The following is a 20,018-nucleotide window of genomic DNA, read 5'->3' as shown; positions in this document are numbered from 1 at the left end:
AAAACCACCATGAATAAAATGAGAACCTCCATCAGTCATAATATATCTAGGAACTCCAAATCGAGGAAAAATAATATCTAAAAGCATTCTTAGAGAGGTCTCACCATCAGCACTTTTTGTGGGTATGGCTTCCACCCATTTAGTAACATAATCAACAGCGACAAGTATATGAGTGTTACCTTCTGAAGAGGGAAAAGGTCCCATGAAGTCAAATCCCCAACAATCAAATGGTTCAATAACAAGAGTATAATTCATAGGCATTTCATTGCGTCTGGAGATATTACCAACCCTTTGACATTCATCACAAGATAAAATAAACTTCCTTGCATCCTTGAAGAGAGTTGGCCAATAAAAACCTGATTGTAGAAACCTTTTGCGCGGTTCTATCTCCGGCGTGATGTCCTCCATAAGCACTACCATGACATTTACTCAATATCTCTTGTTGTTCATATTCGGGAACACATCTTCGCAGAATACCATCCACTCCTTCTTTATATAAGTGTGGGTCATCCCAAAAATAATGCCTCAAGTCATAAAAGAATTTCCTCCTTTGTTGAGCTGAAAAGGTTGGAGGCAAGTACTTGGAAACAATAAAGTTAGCATAATCAGCATACCAAGGGCTATCTCGCGAGCTCACCTTTATTACAGCCAATTGTTCATTTGGAAAATTATCATTAACAGGAACATGATCATAAGCAATATTTTCCAATCTAGACAAGTTATCAGCAACAGGATTATCAGCACCTTTTCTATCTACAATATGCAAATCAAATTCTTGCAACAAAAGCACCCATCTAATAAGCCTTGGCTTAGCATCTTTCTTTTGCATAAGGTATCTGATTGCAGCATGATCAGTATGAATTGTAACTTTTGAATCAACAATATAAGATCTAAACTTGTCACAAGCAAAGACTACAGCTAGCAGTTCTTTTTCAGTTGTAGCATAATTTATTTGAGCAGCATCAAGGGTTTTACTAGCATAAAGAATAACATTCAATTTTTTATCTACTCGCTGTCCAAGAACAGCGCCTACAGCAAAATCACTAGCATCACACATAATTTCAAAAGGTAAGTTCCAATCAGGAGGTTCAACTATAGGTGCAGTTGTTAAAGCTTTCTTTAGAGTTTCAAAAGCTTCCTTACAATCATCATCAAAAACAAAAGGTACATCTTTTTGAAGAAAATTAGTAAGAGGTTTTGATATCTTGGAGAAATCTTTAATAAATCTCCTATAAAACCCAGCATGACCAAGAACACTACGAATACCTTTAACATCCCTAGGATAGGGCATCTTCTCAATTGCTTCAACTTTAGCTCTATCAACTTCAATACCTCTCTCAGAAATTTTATGTCCCAATACAATTCCTTCATTAACCATAAAGTGGCATTTCTCCCAATTAAGAACAAGGTTAGTTTGTTCACATCTCTGCAAAACTTTATCGAGGTTCCGCAAGCAATTATCAAAAGAATTTCCATAGACAGAAAAATCATCCATGAATACCTCTACAATATTCTCGCAAAAACCATGAAAAATAGCAGACATGCATCTTTGAAAAGTAGCAGGAGCATTACATAAACCAAAAGGCATACGTCTATAAGCATAAGTTCCATAGGGACAAGTGAAAGTGGTTTTCTCTTGATCCTTAGTTTTAACAGCAATTTGTGAAAACCCAGAATAACCATCAAGAAAGCAAAAATGAGTATTTTTAGATAACATTTCTAACATTTGATCAATAAAAGGTAAAGGGTAATGATCTTTCTTAGTAACCTTATTAACTTTCCGATAATCTATGCACATTCTATACCCTACAACTACTCTTTGAGGTATGAGCTCATCATTATCATTAGGCACAACAGTCATTCCTCCTTTCTTAGGAACAGAATGCACAGGACTAACCCATCTACTATCAGCAATAGGATATATAATACCAGCTTCAAGAAGTTTTAATACCTCATTCCTTACCACATCCTTCATCTTAGGAATTAGACGACGCTGATGTTCAACAACAGGCTTTGCATCATCTTCCATATTAATGGCATGTTGGCAAATAGAGGGAGAAATCCCCTTCAAGTCATCAAGAGTGTAGCCAATAGCTCCTCGGTGTTTCTTCAATATTTCCAATAACCTTTCTTCCTCAATCTCTGAAAGCTTAGAACTAATAATAACAGGATATATTTTCTTATCATCAATATGAGCATATTTAAGATTATCACGCAATGGTTTTAAATCAAAAACAGGATCTTCCTTTGGTGGCAATGTTGTACCTAGATCTTCTACCGGTAAATCATGCTGAAGAATAGGTTGACGAAGGAAAATTTCATCAAGCTCATTTCTTTCTTCCCTAAAAACTTCACTCTCACTATTCTCCAAATGTTGCTGCAAAGGATTATTAGGAGCAAGAGCAATAGATGCACACTGTTCAACTCTAAAATCATTATTAGGCGAATCAGCTTTATAAGGAGTTTTGGCAAATTTAGAGAAATTAAACTCATAAGATTCACCAGCAAATTTAGTCAAAATTTTCTCTTTCTTGCAATCTATAACAGCTCCACAAGTATTTAGAAAAGGTCTACCAAAAATGATAGGACAATACTTACTAGCAGCAGAACCAAGTACCAAAAAGTCAGCAGGATATTTAATCTTACCACATAGAACTTCCACATCTCGAACAATACCAATTGGAGAGATAGTTTCTCTATTAGCTAGCCGAATAACCACATCAATATCTTCAAGTTCACAAGAACCAATTTCTTGCATGATCTCCGTGTAAAGCTCATAAGGAATAACACTAATACTTGCACCAATATCGCATAAACCATAATAGCAATGATCACCAATTCTAACAGATAGCATAGGAACACTAGTTTTCCTAGACTTAATAGGATGTGAAACAATATTAGAAGCATCTTCACAAAAAATAATATGACCATCTTCCACATTTTCAGTCACAAGATCTTTAACTATTGCAACAGCAGGTTCAACTTTTATTTGCTCTTCAGGTTCTATAGGTTTCTTTTCACTTTTATTAACCACACTATTTATAACAGAGTACTCCTTCATTTTAGCAGGGAAAGGAGTTTTTTCAATATAAGCTTCAGGAATAACATGATCAACAGTTTCAACTACAACATATTTATTTATAGATGAATCAATTTTATCTTTATACGGTTCATGATACTTATCAAAATTCTTCTTAGGCAATTCATAATGAGAGGCAAAAGCTTTATAAAGATTTGCAGCAACTTGAGAATCAAGACCATAAGTAGCACTCATATTACGAAATTTATCAGTATCCATAAAAGCTTCAATGCATTTATAATCATACTTTATACCTGACTCTCTATCTTTGTCGTTCTCCCATCCTTCAGTATTCTCCTGGATCCGATTAAGAAGGTCCCTTTTAAACTCTTCTTTGTTGCGTGTAAATGATCCAGAACAAGAAGTATCCAGCAAGGTCTTGTCTTGAAAAGAAAGTTTTGCATAGAAATTATCAATAATAATATTACCAGGAAGCTCATGAATGGGGCATTTGAGCATTAAAGACTTCAATCTCCCCCACGCTTGGGCAATACTCTCTCCATCATGAGGCCAAAAATTATATATGCGGTTCCGGTCTTTGTGAATTTGTTATCACTAGAATTTGACCGAGTCAGAGGTGGGCCGCGATCAAGATGGATTTGAAGAATATACATGGAAGAAATATGTGAATCGGCCTTTATATGCAAAGTGTGGGCTAGTTGGCCCGTGTATCTGTAACATATTAGGATACGTGTCGGTTAGTTAGAGTTTTACCCGTGCACGGTTAGGTGCACGCCTAAATTAGAAAGTCCCCTGGACTATAAATATGTATCTAGGGTTTACGGAATAAACAACAACCAACGTTCAACCAACAAATCAATCTCGGCGCATCGCCAACTCCTTTGTCTCGAGGGTTTCTACCGGTAAGCATCATGCTGCCTAGATCGCATCTTGCGATCTAGGCAGCATAAGCTTCATGTTGTTCATGCGTTGCTCGTACTGAAGCCTTTTTGATGGCGAGCAACATAGTTATCTTAGATATGTTAGGGTTAGCATTGTTCTTCGTATAACATGCTATCGTAGTGCAACCCTTGCATATCTAGCCGCCCTTACACCTATCTTAGGTGTAGGGGCGGCACCCCGCTTGATCATTATTTAGTAGATCCGATCCGTTACGGTTGCTCCTTGTTCTTCAAGGATTAGTTTAATATCTGCAATAGTTAGGCCTTACAAAGGGTTGGAGGATCCAGCGGCACGTAGGGTGTCGTTTGCTAGTCCTAGGCAGGATGTTCCGGGGATCAACCTCGTGTTGGTTTTTAGGCCCTACCTAGGATCGGCTTATGATCACCGTGTGTGGCCGCGAGGCCCAATCGTGAGTAGGATGATCCGATTATGCGGTGAAAACCCTAAATCGTCGTAGATCGCATTAGCTTTATCTTGATCAAGCAGGACCACCATATATTCGTGCACCTCGTACGAATCATGGGTGGATCGGCTCCTTGAGCCGATTCACAGGATAACCTGAGAGCCGATCGAGGCTCGTATTTAATGTTTACGTGTATGCCATGCAGGAAACTAAGCGAGGCATCTCCATCACCTTCCTGACCAGGTATAGGTCAGGTGGCACGCCCTTGCATCAGCATCGGACGTGTGTGCGGTGACCCAGCATACCACTGCATGTTGTAGTATACAAGTCGTTGATATGATCTTTGTGAAGGGGCTTCCTCACAAATTGCCATATCCCTCAGAGTGGTACAACAGAAACATTGCAGGTCATAACACTCCATACTTTATTACAAACATTGTCTTAACAAGTTGGTATTCTCACAGGTCCTATGAGAACACCCTAAGATACTACTTAAGTACGATTACAACTCATAACAAATATAAAGAGCTCAACAACTTATTTAGGTAAGTTCTACATTGCTCGGCTCTATGATGCTAGGGTATGTCACTACTCCTCCACCTCCGTGTCATCTGGTCCGTAGACTATCCCATAGTCTACGCCTTCCACTCCGCCGGTAAGATCAGGTTCTTCGTAGACCAGCTCGTAGCTTCCTTCTGGTGCTCTATCGTTGATAGCCTCCACTTCCGGATCACAGTCTAGCAAGGGTGTCGAAAGAAAGTGAGTACAGAGGTACTCAGCAAGTTCTAAAAGAGTAAAAAGGTGTTTGATGCACTAGCTACGACCATTGATCAGGAAATCGCAGGTCAATGCATGTTTTGAAAACATTTCTTCAAAAGGTTGCTTTTATTATGAAAACTATGCCCGTCAGTCTTCACAGGTTGACCAGAACTTCGTGGAGTTCCTTTCCTGCCGCGTTCGCAGTTCCCTTCCCGGAACAAGGAGTGACAGCCACAATTTGATACACTCTGCAGAGGTGCGTTACTTTTCCCACAAGAGATCTCACCCTTTTTGCCATCCGCAGGGACTTGCCCCCGTTCACACTTCCTTTGGTGTGAGGCCAGGTATAAAGATCCAAGCCCACACCGCCTTCTCCGCGACTGCAAACCCACCCTTTTGTCCAACCGTACACCTCCAGTAGACTTCCCCCGATAATACGGCTTTACTCATGGTGTACTCCGGACAATCCCTCATAGATCGTAGAGCTTATCATCACTAATGGATGGGGATTTAAAAGGATTTCCCAACCTATTGCGGCAGTGCCTAAGACCCCACCGGCTCTCCGATCCGTTGGCGTGCAGAAGGGAAAAGATACAGCTGGCTTTTCCAGAGCCATTATAGATCTCATGGTCAACGCGGTTTGTACGGCGCTAGAATCACTGGACGGCATTGGTAATTAATCCTAGGGTGATATAACCCATTGCAATGGAACCTCCACCATATCAACACATACCATGGTTCCATTGCCAGCCACATAGTCATATTCATAGTTGGAAAATAACATTTCATTTGCGATGCAGGAATGATAAGTATATAGCTTTGCATTAAAGTAGTAGAAAATAATCAAATTGACATGAGCAAGGGTGAACTTGCCTGTGGACTGCGAGATAGTGCAGTTCAATGCAGTTGATGGAACCTGGACCTCGGGTTCTGTAAGAAGCATCATTGTCCGGTAAGGACAATGTTATAAAAATCCAAATAATGCAATCATGGATGGATTATTTTATGTTGAATCCCTTTACCCCAATGAGTTATTACAATTTAGGGTTGTATTTAAGATTTATGTCTTTGACGGTAATTTACAATTGATTTAAAAGTATTAATCATTGTGATTCACACAAAGTACAACAATTCAAAGTAAAATGATTTTACTTGATGATTACCTTAGTCATTCCAAAATAATTTGAAATTATAGAGTGAACTCTATAGTTTTTGGAATAAAAAGGAGTATAGTATTTTTCTGGGAAAATACCCTCTTTCAAAAGAAATGGCTTGGATTAGTAGAATTTCATTTTGAAATTTTTGAAAATAAGTATTTGAACTTATTTGAGATTTTTCCTTGAATTTTAATTACAAGGAAATAATAATTTTAAATTCCAAGTTATTATTTAAATTCTGAAAATTCATAATTTTGAATTTGTTTCATAAATTCCATTTCATATTTTATTCTTGTTAAGATTTATTTTTCATTCATAAATCCAATTTTTATTGGATTTTTAGAGTTGTTTATGTTTTATTAAAATTTGGTAAAGTTTTGATCTTTTATTAAATGTAAAAAGACCAAAATACCCCTCGGGACCCCAATTGGGCCCAGCCCAATAACTTAACCCAGGGACGGCCCAATAAGGCTGGCCCCCTTTTGGGTTCGGTGGTGCCGAAGCGGCCCACCTCACTCTCCTCACTCGGCCCTCTCACTCGCTCGTCTAACCCTAACCGTCTGGCGACTCCCGTGGCGATGGCGTCGCCGCCATGGCCGCCGCCCTGCTCCGGCCATCGCCGGCCTCCTCCGCCGTAGCCACCAATCGATCCTGAACCGCCGTGAGCAGATCTATTGATCTATCCGCGCAGTTTCTCCCTTCTCGTCCTCTCCTGGCGAATCGCCTCCGATCTGGATCCACTGGAGAATCGCCTCGGACGATTTGGTGGTCTCCGGCGAACTCTCGTCCTCGCTGTCGACGTACGCGCCCCCTGAGACCGACCTGGTGCGGTGCTGCTTGCAGTACCAGTGCCGTCGTCTCCGTGCCGTGCTGCTGTGGTGGTTCGTGCTCGTCGGTGTAATGTCGGCGTAACGTCGGCGCCTACCCTGGATTTGCAGCTGTTAGGGCCACGCGAGCACTGCCTCGCCATGCCCTAGCCTCTGCTTCCAGGCGAAAGTAAGTGTGCATCCCTCTTCTCTTCTGTGCGCCTCCCATGCTTCTGTTCTTCTTCCTCCTCATGCTCTGCTGCTCTCTGGTGATCCTGTGATCACACAGAGCTATGCTATTCCTATGCAATTTGCCTGTGCTTCTGTTAATTGCAAGCTCATGGCCCAATTACCATTTACTGGTACTGGCACATGTGGCTTTGCTTGCTGTTCATGTTGTGCTTGCTTCTCTGCTACTCCTAGCATGCTCTACACTTGCCATGCTCTACTGGGCTTGCTCAAGAGCTAACTATGCCATGCTATGCTTGGTTACGACTTGCTTATGCTTACTGGTCTATCATGCTTGCTTGTCTAGGTGTACTTGTGATGCATCTGTGACACTTGTGTGTGTGCCAGGGGTGCCTGTGATATGATTCAGTACTACCTCTGCAAGCCAATGATCCATTGGATCATTCCTTGCTTGTTGGCTAACTTCCCTGTGTAGCTTGGCTTGCTATAATTGATCCATTTGATCAATTGATTGTCGATGATTGCTTCTTGGCTAATACCGTGGCTATATGAGTTAATTATCTCGGTGATGCCGATGCTCAAGCATCACTTTGTCTTTGTTGCTTACTTGTGCTGTTGCTTATCTTAGCTACCTAGACTTGTTCTAGTGGCTATAGATTAACTGTGTTGCTTAACAGTGTGCTACTGTCATGCTTAGCATGGATCTGTGATAAATTCATGCTTGTATTACTTAAATTATGATGAACTGCTTAGGCAGTGATGATTTAAATGACTTGCTTGTATATGAATTTGCTGTTCATGATTCTTTTACAAGCAATTAGAGTCTGAATCCATTTCTGGATAGTGATGTGATCTATTTAGCTTTCTTTTAATTGGTGCTAAGTGTGATGTGACCTCAGTAGCCTTGCTACTGACTGGTTGCTCACATGATTGGTTGGATCTTGTTGGCTACTCAACTTTGCTTGCATATTTGGGGATCATACTAACTATGAATGCCAATATGCTTGCCTGTGAAGAAATCTAGGGTTTTACTGATGGTTATGTGCCTAGGATTTTCTGTGTAGTCTATACTAGCTGCTATTTATTGTAATTCATCTACTGGTGCTATCTGTGCATCAGATCTTGCTTCTGTGCACAAGATCTGTATCTGGATGGTTTCTATTTTGGTGGCTTTTTAGACTAGCAGTGATCCTTGGTGAAAACCAAGTGATGATTCACCCTGTTGAGCATCTGCTCAACCCCATGACTATGTCATGCATATGATGGATTAGATCCATTGGATCTTTTCCAGGAACTAGGTATACCTTGTTCCAGCTCCTAGAAAGAAATGTTTTGTTGATGCAGACTTGGGTTTGTTCACGACCCTTCACCTCCAGGATCTTGGATGATCTTCTAGGTCACCATGATTTCTGGTGGCTTAAGTGGTTGTGTGTGTTGGTTCTGTTCTTGCTCAAGAACTGGATGAACTGAGCTTGTTCTTGCTTCACCCTTACCTGGTGAATCTTATCTGGTCGACTGGTTATGATTTCTAGGGTTTGTGCTCCTTTTATATGAACCCTGCTTCTATCCTTGCTTTGACACACAAGCCTGGCTTGCTTTGGTGACTAAGCTGATGCATGGCCTTGCTGTTGCTGCCCAGCACACTTGAGCTGTGTGCTCTCATATCGAAACTTGAGCCCCTGGTGTGTGCTCAGGTTTGGTCTGCTGCTGCCCTTATCTTGTGCTGTCCATGGTTTTGGACAAGCACAAGTGTGCTGTGATAGTTTGCACTGTCCAAACTGAATCTTGTGTTATTTGCTAACTGTCCAAACTGAATCTTTGGCTAACACTAACATTCTGTCTAGTGTTGATTCTTTGTTTTGCAGGTTTGAAGATGGACATGGCCATGAAGAAATACTTCAAGTCATATAGTCTAGGTTTTAGTTTTAGGAATAATATTGTAATCTTTATTTTCATTTCTGTTTATAATTCATCAATTCTTGTATCCAGAATTTTGTAAAGACAATGTAATTTGTGTTGTGATATCAATAAAGCCCAAGTTTTTGTTTATGAGCTTTTGATTTATGTAATATTTATATTCTGGAATAAACATTGTATTTATGATTCACTTTGAAATTCAAAGTTGGTTTGAATTCATAAGTTGTGTTTAAATTATGAATTCCATTTTATATTGTTCAATGCTTATTGTTAAATGTATTAACACTTGTCAAATGAAATCAATTCCCCAAATCAACAAGTTACAAAAGAGATCATGTCGAAATTTCCCTAACTCACATTGCCTAACCCTAAGTGCAAAATGAGAGAGAACCTCGATCCCTCTTAGGTTTAGTTGCAATAAAGCGCGAAAATTTCCCCCGTTTTGCGATGAAATGCACATCCCATTTCTAAATCTACCCTTCGTTGTTCCTATGTTCTGGGTTATTACAGCCTCTCCCCCTTAACAGAAACTTCGTCCCGAAGTTAAGATTGGTACCTGAACATCTCGGGGTAAGACTTCCTTAATTCTTCTTCCGTCTCCCAAGTTGCTTCTCGCTCAGGATGATGTTGCCATTGCACTTTACAGTATTTGATTGCCCTGTTCCTTAACTTCTTCCACTGTACTTCTAAAATCTTTTCCGGTCTTTCTACATAAGTTAGGTCAGATTGCAGTTCAATTTCTTCATATGTGATAGGATCATCCGGTGCCTTCAAACACTTTTTGAGTTGTGATACATGAAATACATTATGAACTTGACTTAGTTGTGCCGGTAACTCCAACTCAAAAGCTGTTCCTCGATTCTGACTGATTATCTTAAATGGTCCGATATATCGAGGGCTTAACTTTCCTTTCACTCCGAACCTCTTAAGTCCTTTCATTGGGCTAACCTTCAGATAAACCATGTCTCCCACTTTCGGTTCCCAATCTCTTCTCTTTAAGTCGGCGTAACTCTTCTGACGACTCTGAGCTATTTTGAGTCTATCCTGGATCACCTCGATGACGTCTTGTCTCTCCTTGATGTAGTCCGGTGTAAACTCCTTGTTTTCTCTGGTTTCAAACCAACAAATTGGTGATCTACACTTCCTTCCGTACAATGCTTCGTACGGTGCCATCTGGATGCTACTCTGATAACTATTGTTATATGAGAACTCCGATAAAGGTAAATGGTCCTCCCATGAGCCTCCAAAGTTCAGAGCACAAGCTCTAAGCATGTCCTCAAGTATCTGATTGGTTCTTTCGGTTTGTCCTCCGGTTTGTGGATGGTATGTCATCTTGAAATCCAACTTGGATCCCAAAGATTCTTGTAGTTGTTTCCAGAATGCTGATGTGAAAATCGAACCTCTATCTGAGACTATCTTCTTTGGTACTCCATGCTTACTCACAATTTCCTTCACATAAATATCCACAAGCTTTTCTGCAGTATCTTTTGTGTTTACGGCTATGAAATGAGCACTCTTGGTGAGTCTATCCACTATTACCCATATCATATCCTTCCTCTTACTAGTCATTGGTAAACCAGTAACAAAATCCATTCCTATTTCATCCCATTTCCATTCCGGTATCTCTAGTGGTTTGAGTAATCCCGCAGGACTCTGATGCTCTGCCTTCACTCGTTGACATGTATGACATTCCGAGACATATTGGGCTATTTCTCTTTTCATGTTGTTCCACCAGAACATCTCCTTCAAATCCATATACATCTTAGTACTTCCCGGATGTATGGAATAAGGGGTTTCATATGCTTCTTTTAATATGATTGACTTCACTTCTGGATCATCTGGTACACGAGATCCTTTTACGGAAGTATAATGAATCAAAATCCCCTAGATGGAATTCCGATGGTCTTCCTTCGCCAATCCTCTTGATTTCCTCTTGGATGAACAAATCATCCGCTTGCTTTCGGATAATCTCATATTTCAAGTCTGAGTACATCTCATCCATAATCCTCATGGTTGCTATACTTCCTTTAACATCACCTTGAATAAACAAAATCTGAGCATCTTCTAATTCTTTCCGAAGTTCCTTTGGAATCTCCCATTCCGTAGGTTGATTCTCCGTACTCTTCCTACTTAGGGCATCTGCTACTACATTAGCTTTGCCTGGTGTATAGTTGATCTTAAGGTCGTAATCCTTAATCAACTCCAACCATCTCTTCTGTCTCATGTTTAATTCTTTCTGGGTGAAGAAATATTTCAAACTTTTGTGATCGGTGTATAACTCACACTTGGATCCATATAGAAATTGTCTCCAACTCTTCAAAGCATATACAACTGCCGCTAACTCGAGATCATGTACTGGGTAGTTGTGTTCATGTGGTTTCAACTGTCTTGATCCATAAGCTATTACCTTCCGATCTTGCATAAGAACACATCCAAGTCCATTCTTGGAAGCATCACAATACACCATATAATCCTTTCCAGGTTCAGGAACTGCTAATACCGGTGCTGTGGTTAACTTATCTTTGAGTGTTTGGAAGCTGGCTTCACACTCATCAGTCCATACAAATGGAGTATTTTTCTTGAGTAACTTGGTCATTGGTCCTGCAATCTTCGAAAATCCCTCTATGAATCTCCGATAATAGCCTGCCATGCCAAGAAATCCTCGTATTTCCTTAGCATTTTTAGGTGATTTCCATTCCAATACGGACTGAACCTTGCTTGGATTCACCGCTATGCCTTCTTTGGTTATAACATGTCCAAGAAATTCAACACTATCTAACCAAAATTTGCACTTGCTAAACTTCGCATATAGCTGATGTTCCCTCAAAGTTTGCAGAACTATCTTCAAATGCTTGGCATGTTCTTCTTTATCTTTTGAATAGATTAGAATATCATCTATGAACACTATCACAAACTTGTCCAAGTACTTCATGAATATCTTGTTCATCAAATTCATGAAAATTGCTGGTGCATTTGTTAGTCCAAATGGTACAACCAAGTATTCATGGTGTCCATACCTTGATACAAACACTGTTTTTGGTACATCCTCCTTCTTGATCTTAATTTGATGGTATCCTGACCTTAAATCTATCTTTGAGAAGACTCCTGCTCCTTGAACTTGATCAAAAAGATCTTGAATTCTAGGTAAAGGATACTTGTTCTTGATAGTTACATTGTTCAGATTTCTGTAATCTCCACACATTCTCTTTCCTCCATCTCTTTTATCCACAAAAATAACTGGTGTACCCCATGGTGACACACTTTCTTGAATAAATCCCTTCTGTTCCAGTTCATCTATCTGAGCTTTTAGTTCCACTAACTCCTTTGGCCCCATCTTATATGGTGGTTGTGCTATTGGTGCTGTGCCTGGAATCAGATCGATTGTGAATTCTATCTCTCTATCGGGTGGCATTCCCGGTAGTTCCTTAGGAAATACATCCTTAAACTCATTCACTACAGGAATATCTTCAATTCTCACTTCCTTCAGGCTATTGAGTTCCAATCCGATCTCCAACTCACTGTACTTATCTCCTTGGAACACTATTCGACCTCCTATGGAGTTGCGAAGTGATACTGTTTTGTCTCCACAGTTAATCACCGCTCCATTTTCTGTCAACCAATCCATCCCTAAGATGACTGATATGTCCTTCATGGGTATGATGAATAGGTCCGCGAAATACACACAGTCACATATGGTTAGGACTTGTGCTTCTTTCACGTGGGTTACTAAGATCGTTCCCCCCACGGATAGAACAGTTATAGGGGTTTCTAACTTAGAACATCTAAGCCCGAATTTTTCCACAAACTCCAATGCAAGAAATGATGTGGTTGCTCCAGTATCAAATAATACTTTGCCAGGATGAGTAAGAATGCTTAGCGTACCTAAGACTGTTTGATCCGACTCTTCCGCTTGTTCCAAAGATGTGCAATTCAGCTTTCCATAAGGCTTTCCCCTCTTATTGTTGTTGTTGTTGTTGTAGTTGCGGTTGTTGTTGTTGTTGTTGCGGTTGTTGTTGTTGTTGTTTCCACCTCGTCCTCCAGAGCTCTGTCCGCTCCAGGACGCCTTGTTTGGACAATCCGGCTTGATGTGTCCATCCTTCCCACAACCATAACAGATGATTCTGGGTTTCTGACAATCCTTCTGCAAATGACCTCTCAGGCCACAATTGTTGCGGATGATCCGGTTAATTGGGTTCCGACTCGACCTCCCCGGTTGTATTGATTACCGGTAGTAGGTCCAGTATCGGGGTTTGAAACTCCGATCAGGTGTTGGTTTACTGATTGGGTACTTCCTTGGCTCTATACGAGCCCTCTTCCTCCTGTCCTCTTGGACTTGCCGGTAATCATCCTCGAAAGTGATTGCCGAGTCAATCAGTTCCTGGAATTTGGCAGTCCGTGCCAACCTCAGTTGCATCTTCATGTATGGATTCATGCCTTTCATGAACCGCTTCTTCCGCTTCTCCTCGATATCTACATCCTCAGGTGCATACCTGGATAACCTATTGAAATCTCGAACATACTGCATGATTGGTGCAGTATTCTGTCTTAGTTCTTCAAACTCCCTCTTCTTCAATTCCACCACGCTGTCCGGAACATGAGCATCCCGAAACTTCTTCTTGAACTCCTCCCAGGTGAATACCTTATCTGGAGGGTGTACTGCTACAAGGTTCTCCCACCATGATGCTGCTGGTCCTGACAACAGATAAGTGGTATATCTGATCTTCTCCTCATCGTTGCAACCAATGGTCTTCAGTTTCCGTTCCGTATCCATGAGCCAATCTTCAGCGTCCATTGGTTCTGGAGCTGATGTAAATGGTAGTGGTCTTGCATTTTGGAAGTCCGATAGAGTTACTCCCTTGCCTTCATTACCCCTATCATTAATGACATGGGTAAAGAAATCCTGCATGTTTTTGCTCTGGCTTTCCTGGTAACGCCTCCTATCCTCCTCCATTGACCTCATATACTGTTGGAAGTCTGGGTGCAACATTGGGTGTGGTGGTGGTGGTGCGTTCTCTGCTCTAGCTGCTGCATCTGCCTCCTCTTTCTCTCTGGCTTCCCGCTCTCTGCGAGCCTCTTCGGTTTCTACTAACGCCATTTCCCCCTAGTCCTGTAACAAAGAGCGATTACTCATAATTACACCATGCAAATGTTTTCTGAGCTCAACTCATTGCCTTAACTAGTCACACAATGAAATCAAGAAGCAAATCCAAAACAAACATTTATTATGTATATACACCGTATAATACATAACACACTCACAAACTTATATTACATGTGGTACATATAAACCACTTATTTGGCTCCAAGCCCAAGCCAACGGAAATCTAAAATACGTTCTAATACAATACCACCTAGATTACTTTATTCTTCATTGGAGCTCTACTCCTCCTCATCATAGCTCGCCTCCGCGTACATCCCTGGGGTCCATCCGGTACAACGGTCTGTCCTCCGAAGACCGTCCGGAATGAAAGTTCTTCCCGTAGGTATGTAGTCTGAATCGGACGAAGTGCCGAGACAGAGATCTGTCATGCCAAAGTAACTAGATAAAGACTCATACATATCCCCAGTGGAATACAGCTCCTCTTCTCCAGTCATCCATGGAGGATTCCTATTCACTTGACCCCTCATCTTCTTCTTCTTCTTCTTTTTCTTTGTTCCAGAACTCTCACCTACGACGTACTGGGATGTTTTGGGTAATCCCATCTCCAAATCTAAAGAAATGGAGTTGGTGTCTTTCTCTTTCTGCTCAAAGCTTTGGTTAACATTCTGGTTAACCGCATCACTCTCATCTCCTGTATCACATGGAATTGGCTCCTCCTCATCACCGAAAGGTTCCCCGAAACGCCAACCCGTCGAGTTCTCGATCGGTGACTCCGAGCAGTTTATGTTCCATGAATGGTCTCCCCCATATCCAGTATCATACGATGCTGACACGTGTGGATAGTGCGGGACAAAGTTAGGTGTAAGTGGATCTCTTGTAAGTGGATTTCTCTTGGACCACTGGTCACTCAAATCTACATCGCTGTCTGGGTTAAAGAAAGGTGTAGTATGTTGTGGTTGTGCCCTCAAATCTCGCATCCGAGTTTGGACTTTATCAGGGTCCGTGAACTCAGCTAGCATGTGGTCAATCTCACCTCTCATCTTCATGTGTAAAAGATACATCGTGGTCAATAAAGACTTACGACTATCCATGTCTTTGTCTGCAGCCTTCAGGACTTCGTGTGCTAACACCAAATGATTGAGTGGGATCCTCATCTTCCTCGGCATGAGGTATATGAGAAAACTACGAACATAGCAGTTCTCTCGACTTGTGCTGCCTTATCTCAAGGATTGCCTTGAATAGGCCCATATGGTAGGAATTTGTGGTGATAGTTTTGGCTTCTCCGTATGGCATTATACGACTCATCAGCAGTTTTTCCGGTAGTTGGACCGATACTCGCACTTGGCTAGGATTTCCCCATCATAGTAGGTATACTTGATAACAGGTATCCGTGGATCACAATGAAGTTCCTTCAGCATCCCACACAGGAGAGCTGTTATTGGTCCATCATAATCACCGAGCCAACCCTCAACCTTCCTCAAAGTCCTCTTAGGAAAAGTATTCGCCATTATGGCTGTATACAAAAGCAGAATATTAGTAATGATAATACAGCATAATAGCTATAATAAAGAATTATCGCACTAAAATATATGGTTTTGCTATTCTCAAGTGAATAATCACCATATTTCTAGAGAATCCTTTACTATTTCTACTAGACTCCTACAGGTTTCTTCCCTATACTAGGTTTTTCCAACCTAAGGTTGCAACATTTGCTCTGATACCAGCTGCGGTGACCCAGCATACCACTGCATGTTGTAGTATACAAGTCGTTGATATGATCTTTGTGAAGGGGCTTCCTCACAAATTGCCATATCCCTCAGAGTGGTACAACAGAAACATTGCAGGTCATAACACTCCATACTTTATTACAAACATTGTCTTAACAAGTTGGTATTCTCACAGGTCCTATGAGAACACCCTAAGATACTACTTAAGTACGATTACAACTCATAACAAATATAAAGAGCTCAACAACTTATTTAGGTAAGTTCTACGTTGCTCGGCTCTATGATGCTAGGGTATGTCACTACTCCTCCACCTCCGTGTCATCTGGTCCGTAGACTATCCCATAGTCTACGCCTTCCATTCCGCCGGTAAGATCAGGTTCTTCATAGACCAGCTCGTAGCTTCCTTCTGGTGCTCCATCGTTGATAGCCTCCACTTCCGGATCACAGTCTAGCAAGGGTGTCGAAAGAAAGTGAGTACAGAGGTACTCAGCAAGTTCTAAAAGAGTAAAAAGGTGTTTGATGCACTAGCTACGACCATTGATCAGGAAATCGCAGGTCAATGCATGTTTTGAAAACATTTCTTCAAAAGGTTGCTTTTATTATGAAAACTATGCCCGTCAGTCTTCACAGGTTGACCAGAACTTCGTGGAGTTCCTTTCCTGCCGCGTTCGCAGTTCCCTTCCCGGAACAAGGAGTGACAGCCACAATTTGATACACTCTGCAGAGGTGCGTTACTTTTCCCACAAGAGATCTCACCCTTTTTGCCATCCGCGGGGACTTGCCCCCGTTCACACTTCCTTTGGTGTGAGGCCAGGTATAAAGATCCAAGCCCACACCGCCTTCTCCGCGACTGCAAACCCACCCTTTTGTCCAACCGTACACCTCCAGTAGACTTCCCCGATAATACGGCTTTACTCATGGTGTACTCCGGACAATCCCTCATAGATCGTAGAGCTTATCATCACTAATGGATGGGGATTTAAAAGGATTTCCCAACCTATTGCGGCAGTGCCTCCAGCACCCCACCGGCTCTCCGATCCGTTGGCGTGCAGAAGGGAAAAGATACAGCTGGATTTTCCAGAACCATTATAGATCTCATGGTCAACGCGGTTTGTACGGCGCTAGAATCACTGGACGGCATTGGTAATTAATCCTAGGGTGATATAACCCATTGCAATGGAACCTCCACCATATCAACACATACCATGGTTCCATTGCCAGCCACATAGTCATATTCATAGTTGGAAAATAACATTTCATTTGCGATGCAGGAATGATAAGTATATAGCTTTGCATTAAAGTAGTAGAAAATAATCAAATTGACATGAGCAAGGGTGAACTTGCACGTGGACTGCGAGATAGTGCGGTTCAATGCGATTGATGGAACCTGGACCACGGGTTGTAAGAAGCATCATTGTCGGTAAGGACAATGTTATAAAAATCCAAATAATGCAATCATGGATGGATTATTTTATGTTGAATCCCTTTACCCCAATGAGTTATTACAATTTAGGGTTGTATTTAAGATTTATGTCTTTGACGGTAATTTACAATTGATTTAAAAGTATTAATCATTGTGATTCACACAAAGTACAACAATTCAAAGTAAAATGATTTTACTTGATGATTACCTTAGTCATTCCAAAATAATTTGAAATTATAGAGTGAACTCTATAGTTTTTGGAATAAAAAGGAGTATAGTATTTTTCTGGGAAAATACCCTCTTTCAAAAGAAATGGCTTGGATTAGTAGAATTTCATTTTCAAATTTTTGAAAATAAGTATTTGAACTTATTTGAGATTTTTCCTTGAATTTTAATTACAAGGAAATAATAATTTTAAATTCCAAGTTATTATTTAAATTCTGAAAATTCATAATTTTGAATTTGTTTCATAAATTCCATTTCATATTTTATTCTTGTTAAGATTTATTTTTCATTCATAAATCCAATTTTTATTGGATTTTTAGAGTTGTTTATGTTTTATTAAAATTTGGTAAAGTTTTGATCTTTTATTAAATGTAAAAAGACCAAAATACCCCTCGGGACCCCTATTGGGCCCAGCCCAATAACTTAACCCAGGGACGGCCCAATAAGGCTGGCCCCCTTTTGGGTTCGGTGGCGCCGAAGCGGCCCACCTCACTCTCCTCACTCGGCCCTCTCACTCGCTCGTCTAACCCTAACCGTCTGGCAACTCCCGTGGCGATGGCGTCGCCGCCATGGCCGCCGCCCTGCTCCGGCCATCGCCGGCCTCCTCCGCCGTAGCCACCAACCGATCCTGAACCGCCGTGAGCAGATCTATCGATCTGTCCGCGCAGTTTCTCCCTTCTCGTCCTCTCCTGGCGAATCGCCTCCGATCTGGATCCACTGGAGAATCGCCTCAGACGATTTGGTGGTCTCCGGCGAACTCTCGTCCTCGCCATCGACGTACGCGCCCCCTGAGACCGACCTGGTGCGGTGCTGCTTGCAGTACCAGTGCCGTCGTCTCCGTGCCGTGCTGCTGTGGTGGTTCGTGCTCGTCGGTGTAACGCCGGCGTAACGTCGGCGCCTACCCTGGATTTGCAGCTGTTAGGGCCGCGCGAGCACTGCCTCGCCATGCCCTAGCCTCTGCTTCCAGGCGAAAGTAAGTGTGCATCCCTCTTCTCTTCTGTGCGCCTCCCATGCTTCTGTTCTTCTTCCTCCTCATGCTCTGCTGCTCTCTGGTGATCCTGTGATCACACAGAGCTATGCTATTCCTATGCAATTTGCCTGTGCTTCTGTTAATTGCAAGCTCATGGCCCAATTACCATTTACTGGTACTGGCACATGCGGCTTTGCTTGCTGTACATGCTGTGCTTGCTTCTCTGCTACTCCTAGCATGCTCTACACTTGCCATGCTCTACTGGGCTTGCTCAAGAGCTAACTATGCCATGCTATGCTTGGTTACGACTTGCTTATGCTTACTGGTCTATCATGCTTGCTTGTCTAGGTGTACTTGTGATGCATCTGTGACACTTGTGTGTGTGCCAGGGGTGCCTGTGATATGATTCAGTACTACCTCTGCAAGCCAATGATCCATTGGATCATTCCTTGCTTGTTGGCTAACTTCCCTGTGTAGCTTGGCTTGCTATAATTGATCCATTTGATCAATTGATTGTCAGTGATTGCTTACTGGCTAATACTGTGGCTATATGAGTTAATTATCTGGTGATGCTGATGCTCAAGCATCAATGTCTTTGCTTACTTGTCTTTGTTGCTTATCTTAGCTACCTAGACTTGTTCTAGTGGCTATAGATTAAACGTGTTGCTTAACAAGGTGTGCTATTGTCATGCTTAGCATGGATCTGTGATAAATTCATGCTTGTATTACTTAAATTATGATGAACTGCTTAGGCAGTGATGATTTAAATGACTTGCTTGTATATGAATTTGCTGTTCATGATTCTTTTACAAGCAATTAGAGTCTGAATCCATTTCTGGATAGTGATGTGATCTATTTAGCTTTCTTTTAATTGGTGCTAAGTGTGATGTGACCTCAGTAGCCTTGCTACTGACTGGTTGCTCACATGATTGGTTGGATCTTGTTGGCTACTCAACTTTGCTTGCATATTTGGGGATCATACTAACTATGAATGCCAATATGCTTGCCTGTGAAGAAATCTAGGGATTTACTGATGGTTAGGTGCCTAGGATTTTCTCGTAGTCTATACTAGCTGCTATTTATTGTAATTCATCTTGGTGCTATCTGTGCATCGATCTTGCTTCAGGCACAAGATCTGTATCGGGATGGTTTCTAATCTGGAGGCTTTTTAGACTAGCAGTGATCCTTGGAGAAAACCAAGTGATGATTCACCCTGTTGAGCATCTGCTCAACCCCATGACTATGTCATGCATATGATGGATTAGATCCATTGGATCTTTTCCGTGAACTAGGTATACCTTGTTCCAGCTCCTAGAAAGAAATGTTTTGTTGATGCAGACTTGGGTTTGTTCACAGCCC

The sequence above is a fragment of the Lolium perenne genome, chromosome 6 (assembly GCF_019359855.2).
Source record: "Lolium perenne isolate Kyuss_39 chromosome 6, Kyuss_2.0, whole genome shotgun sequence".
Taxonomy (NCBI): domain Eukaryota; kingdom Viridiplantae; phylum Streptophyta; class Magnoliopsida; order Poales; family Poaceae; genus Lolium; species Lolium perenne.
This window is presented reverse-complemented; position numbering follows the sequence as displayed.